Source organism: Zeus faber, assembly GCF_960531495.2.
Source record: "Zeus faber genome assembly, chromosome: 18".
In the NCBI taxonomy this organism is placed as follows: domain Eukaryota; kingdom Metazoa; phylum Chordata; class Actinopteri; order Zeiformes; family Zeidae; genus Zeus; species Zeus faber.
This window is the reverse complement of record NC_137210.1, coordinates 29,002,382-29,009,218: the sequence shown is the minus strand read 5'-3', so window position 1 is coordinate 29,009,218 and position 6,837 is coordinate 29,002,382.

Below are 6,837 nucleotides of genomic sequence, written 5' to 3'. Positions count from 1 at the left end.
GTGACACGTAGCTCAACCCCTCGGCGTGAAGCAAGCCCAGAAACAGCCTCGGCATCCAGGAAGCGAGGGGCGGGGCCAGAGAGCCCAGGATTGGGGGGGGGGGGTGCTGGCGACACTTCCTGTTCCAGATCTTTTCTTCGGCCCCGACAGACTGTTGGGATTTGAACTCCTTTCTAAGAGAAACTTGGAAGCCTCAAGAACAACTTCCTGTCCCTGAATGAGACTGAGCGTTACACTGCCCCGCTACACACAACATGGCCGCTCCCGTCTCGGACGTTGCGGTTCATGCTCGCCCTTCAGATGACCCTGACCTCAGAGTGTCATGCAGAGAAACTTATGAAATTATTTTGTGGTCATTCCCCGGTGATTATAGCAACAAAACAGTTATTACAGTGGGACGGGAACTGGGCAGGATCCCGAGGTTCCGTACTCTTCCGATACGATGCTGTACGGATAGATTGGCATTTTCCACGCAGTGAGTCTCTGCCGACCGGCGTCACCGTCTGACCTGCGTTACTTGGACGTTTCACCGAACAAGTCGAGGGTTCGGCGCAAACTGACACCGTGGGCGAAGAAGAAAGTCGTCATTTGAAAGTTGTTGAGTTCTGTGGAGCGGGGAAAGGAAAAGATGAGCGTCGTTTTATTGATTTTAAATAAAGCTGCACTGAGCCTGGTGCTTTGTTTTTTACCTTTTAAAAGGGAAGTGACCTCTGACCTCCGTTCAAATTAGAATGAACGGATTTACTTTGTCAGTGAAACGATTACAATCAACCAAAAGTTCTGTTTTTAATCTTGTGAACTTCTGAAAAGGTTCCTGTTCGTCACGCTGTCATCTGCAGGTACCAGAGGTCACTTCCTGTTCCTGTGCTTCGTGGGGCAGTGTCAGGGAACACTTTTTTTTTTTTTTTTTTACCCATCATCCTTCAGTACTGTCAGACCCAGCGACGCGCTGCACCGCTAGCGCACGGAGCGGGCGGAGATGAGGAAGAAGAAGCCATGGTGTGGGCGTCGCCCGCCGTGTCGCTAGCAACCAATCAAACCTGAAGAAGCCATAAGGTGAATGGGCTGGTCGACCTTTGACCTTTTTTTACCATTTAATAACGACACGTTGAATGGAAACCGCAAACCAGGTTGTATTGATCGGTGATCAGAAGTGAAGCTGATAGGACGGTGGCAACGCCGCCCCCTGGTAGCCCAGGAAAAACGAGCGACTACCACGACAACGCTTCAAATTCGATTCCTCTGGAGTTGGATGAGAGGGAAGTTGAAGCGATTGAAGCGTTTCCTCAGTCGTGTTTTACTTCTCAAACGAGCGGCCGGGTGCCCTTTTAGGTGGAGATGGAGAATGTGGAGCAGCACTCTTCGGTCCTGGTGCAGGGTTACACCAGGACACTTTGCTTCCTCAAGGCAGCGTCACACATTTGGGGGGGGGGGGGTCTCGAGCTGGGACTCAAACCTTGATGTTTCTGTCTGGACGCTGACGGGGGGGCCCCTCCACACCACAGATCAGGGTTCTCTTAGGCTCCTGGAGACACGCGTCTGTCCGGTTGGATCAGCTGCCAGCTGCACCATGTGGTCCTTGGGGTCCAGGGCTCCTGGCGTGGTTGAAGGGCAGGGCTGCTCTGGTTGCCGTGGTTTCCTTGGAGAGCAGTTCAAACGGTGCTAAACCATCCAGCCCCCGTCCCCGGTTGATTGCACACTTTTACAAATGTTTTATTAAAATGTGATGAATATTGTCTTTTGAATGAAGCTTGTGGATGATGTTTGTGGCTGTAGCAGGATGAGTCAGGGCTCAGACCTGTTGCTGTTTGGTTGTTTATTTGTGTTGTTCTTGTTCCATGTGTTGAACGCTTTGCGGTGTGTGAAGGCAGCCGTGCTCGTCTGCGTCTACGTAATGTGTTTATCATCGTTCAGCATTGTTTCCCTCATTAGGTCATTTTATTTCAAGTTTATTTATTTGTCTGTTATTAAAAAAATAATAAATGAAGAAAAAATCTCTCCGAGTGTTTTTGTACTTGAGCCGCTTTGAAAACTGCCTTGCTCGGCCGCAGACTTTCATTTCCAGATGTGGATCGTTTTTGTCAAAACAAAACGCTTCAATCTTTGGATCTTTCTCCTCAGCACCACCTGCTGGAGGGAGTGGAGCATTGCAGGAGGCCACCAACCACATCGAGGTCCCTCCACCTGCGTTCCCAAACACTGCGCTCTGTAAAACCCCTTTACCTCTTTAGAGGAGCCCTGTGCCAGGCCTCCTCCGGGCCAGGCCTCCTCCAGGGCCAGGCCTCCTCCGGGCCAGGCCTCCTCCGGGCCAGGCCTCCTCCGGGCCAGGCCTCCTCCGGGCCAGGCCTCCTCCGGGCCAGGCCTCCTCTGGGCCAGGCCTCCTCCGCCGCTCGGCTGAGGTCTTGGGTGAGTGGAGAGAAATAAGTCAAAGTTCTACTTCTTAAAGCTTGAAGTACATTTAATAACACGGGCAACGTTGTCCAAGTGCACCCCACAGGGTACGCCAGGGAAGTAGGCCAAACATAAAGGTGGGGCCAAAGAGAGTTTCGCTTCATACAATACATGATGTGTTGAGAAAGAAATAATGATCGTACATGTGCAAGAGAATATATGCACAGCAAGCAGTTTACTACCATGAGTATTTGTTTGTTACAGAGGAACAGAAGCACTGTCTGAAGTAGATAATACTCTTAATTATACCCCTCTTTATAATACCCCTCTTTATTATACCCCTCTTTATTATACCCCTCTTTATTATACCCCTCTTTATAATGCCCCTCTTTATTATACCCCTCTTTATTATACCCCTCTTTATTATACCCCTCTTTATAATGCCCCTCTTTATTATACCCCTCTTTATTATATCCCTCTTTATAATGCCCCTCTTTATTATACCCCTCTTTATAATACCTCTCTTAATTATACCCCTTTATAATACCTCTCTTAATTATACCCCTTTATAATACCTCTCTTAATTATACCCCTCTTTAAAGGACCGTGCCCCTGTTTTGGAACATTCCAGTATTGTGGTAAGAAACCTTCCTTACAACGACCTCTAATGCAGCAGATGACCAAGTCAAAGTCATTTGGACATACTTGGTATTTGTTAAAGCAAAGGTGCAGGTTCCACCTCTTCAAAAGGAATTAACAGGTATAGTTTAGTCTCTTTGACTGAAATGCGTGTCACCATAGTCGTCTGCAGGACCAGAGATCGTTGTAAGGAAGGTCTTTTGTCACCGTATCATTGGAATTTTCCAAAACCCCGAAATAGACAATATTAAAAATCTAAATGTGACCGATCAGGAGACCGGTCTGTAATGCAAAATATTTGACGAGTGTGCGGCATGGAGGCTCAGTGGTTTAGCACCGTTGCCTCACAGCAGGGAGGTCTGGGTGGAGTCTGCATGTTCTCCCGTGTTTGCGTGGGTTTCCTCCCATCATCAGAAGCAATAATAAGTATATTAAGTCAGTCAGAGTTGATGTGTTGAGACCATGGCAGGACGCTGGACGGCGCTTCTCAAATCTGAGTGGGACTCATGTTGCCTCACTCTGCGCTGTGTGTCTGAGGCGACTTGGCTCCTTGAAAGGTGCAACTGTATGTACATGAAAAAGCCATTGAAGCCGTTCGGAGCTTTCAGCCTTAAAGCTTGAAGGAGCTGGTGATGTAAAGAAACTAAACTATACTCAACCACCACATCCGTGAGAAGATGGACATGACTTTCTAGACCCTGAAGTCTTGTGGAAAAATATTTATTGACTTTGTATTTCTAGCGAGTCTAGCGAATTGACTTCCATTCAGACGGAAGCTTTGTGCAGCACCATCTAGTGGCCATGAGCCAAACTCTTTGTTCTTCTACAGCAGAAGGCGGGTGCAGTCAATTAGGTCAGTCAGGTCAGTCAGGTCAGTCAAGTCAGTCAAGTCAGTCAAGTCAGTCAGGTCAGTCAAGTCAGTCAAGTCAGTCAAGTCAGTCAGGTCAGTCAGGTCAGTCAGGTCAGTCAGGTCAGTCAGGTCAGTCAAGTCAGTCAAGTCAGTCAGGTCAGTCAGGTCAGTCAAGTCAGTCAAGTCAGTCAGGTCAGTCAGGTCAGTCAAGTCAGTCAAGTCAGTCAGGTCAGTCAGGTCAGTCAAGTCAGTCAGGTCAGTCAGGTCAGTCAAGTCAGTCAGGTCAGTCAAGTCAGTCAAGTCAGTCAGGTCAGTCAGGTCAGTCAGGTCAGTCAGGTCAGTCAAGTCAGTCAGGTCAGTCAGGCAGCAGCCAGTTGTTCTCCAAGGCCTTGGAGCTGGAGCTGGCTCCTGATTGGCTGCAGTCCAGGAAGAGGATGTCTGTCTGATTTCTGGAGACACTGACCAGACCCAGACACGACTGGAGGAGCACGTGGGACACATGATGAGTACTTTTACGTTCAATACTATTTGGTAAAGAGCTGCTGTGGCTCTGGAACATCTGGAATGTTGTTGTTGTTGTTGTTGTTGTAAAGGATCCATTTTGTGTGTGTGTGTGTGTGTGTGTGTGTGTTGTGGTGTGGTGTGTTGCGTGGCAATTAAAGATTCTTCTTCTTCTAGTAGCCTGTCCCTAGTACCATGTCCACCACAGACCCTGTCCCAAGTAGCCTGTCCCTAGTACCATGTCCACCACAGACCCTGTCCCAAGTAGCCTGTCCCTAGTACCATGTCCACCACAGACCCTGTCCCAAGTAGCCTGTCCCTAGTACCATGTCCACCACAGACCCTCTCCCTAGTACTCGGTCCACCGCAGACTGTGTTACTAGTACCCTGTCCACTACAGACCCTGTCCCTAGTACCCTGTCCCAAGTACCCTGTCCACCACAGACCCTGTCCCTAGTACCCTGTCCACCACATACTCTGTCCAGGCCCTCTCTGACCTCAGTACCCTGTCTACCACAAACCCTTTCCAGGCCCTCTCTGTCCCTAGTATCTTGTCCACCACACATCCTGTCAAGGCCCCTGTCCACCACTGACCTTATCCAGGCCCTCGGTCCCCAGTGCCCTGTCTATGCCCTCTCTGTCCCTAGTACCCTGCCAACCCCTACTACTGTGTCCACCATAGATACTGTTCTGGCCCTTCCTCTCAGTACCGTGTTCCCCCCTACTACCTGGTCCTCCAAGTTCTTTTTAAGTTGTATGCAATTTCTACGTGAGATCTGTGTTGAATCAGAAAAACCAGGTGTTTTATCAGCGTTTTCGTGGAGACCAAGACCTGGGAGGTTTTCCTGCCGAGACGCTGCCACTTCTTTTGGGAGACGCTCGCACCCGGTTCCAGCCGGAACCTCTGGGTGCGTCGCTGCTCGTGGTGGGTTGGTGCCGCGCTGTGGTGCCGTGGGCGCACGGCGTTCCGCAAATATGCAAGTGATTAATTTCCACAAAGTCACAAATCAAAGACCTGCACAGAGCAACTGTTCAGTGGAAAGATCCAGAAATTACACTTAATTTTGAAGAAAGCATTTACTGAAAAAAAAAAAAATTCCAAATGCAAAAAGCCCCCAGTCATTTAGTTTGATCTTCTCTGGGGAGTCGAGCATTGCAGATCAGGATTCAGGGTGTTAATATTTTTGGATTTATTACAAATAGTTTCATTCTTTTCATCCTGCTACAACATTGAAGGGTTAATAAATCACTTTGCTTAATAATGTCATAAAATAACTTTGAACATCAAAAACAAACAGAACACAGCGAACGTCCGCTCAAACATTTACTTTGTCACACGGTTGCTTCCAGGTCGGAAGCCAAGCAGAGTGAACGGCTTCTCAAGGCGTCACATCTCAACCAAACAAAGCTTTAAAGACCCGCGCAGCTACACCCTCGCACCACCGGGTGGCAAGCTGCACTGGTCGTCGGCTTCGGAAAAGTGCAGGTAGTTTAAAGGGATAATGCACACGAATCAAAATCAGAGTTTGTCGTCAGGTGAAACCACAAAATGGGATGAAGGAAAAGGGATGAAAGGATGAGTAAACCTGAAGGTTTTATGGCTTGACCTTGAGAAAGTCCCATCGTTTCCATCTGACAAACAGCTGCACAACATCACTTTTTTTTTTTTTTCAATAATGACTTTTTTCACATAGATGGAAAAAAAAAAACAAGATGCATGAAAAGCCCCAACGGAGGCGTTTTCATCCTTTTGTAAATGACTTTTACATCATTGACACTGAAGGGTCCACACAGTCAGGGAGACTGAGATCCACCGGCACCGTACAACCAAGAGTCACACCAGCAAAGCACTTGACCTTCAGAAAACACACACACAGCACAACACGCCAGCCCAGGGCACAAACCATCCACCGTCTGAGACTTTCCCTGACCAGAGAGAAAGCTTTAAAAATAGACACTCTGTGATATGGAGCAGGCAGCGGAGGGGCTTCAGGAAGCTCCACCACACCCGGACACGCTCGGCCCTCCGAAGAACCCGGGTTCAGAACCTAACAACTCCACTCTGCGGGATTTAGAGGCAGCCGCAGCAGCTGGTCGGCGCACGGCGGGAGTGAAAACACGGAAGGTGTTTTTTTTGTTTGTTTGTTTTTTTTTCTCCTACTAGTTTTAGTTTTGAGTTTATCCACGGAGGGGGGGCAAACAGCGAGCACCACCCAGGGAGGGGGGGCAAACAGCGCCACCTTTTGGACGTATGCCGCGATGGCAACGCTGTCATGGGACGCAGCGTCTGGAGTCAGAGCCGAAAACTCTTAAATGCTTCTCACAACACTTTTCATATTTATATCTAACTGTGGGTAATCACACACACACTTTACACATTTACTTATAAAACAAACTGCCGCTGGTTGCTTCTTTAAATATAATATTAAAATATCTCCTTAACAAAAGCAGAGGCA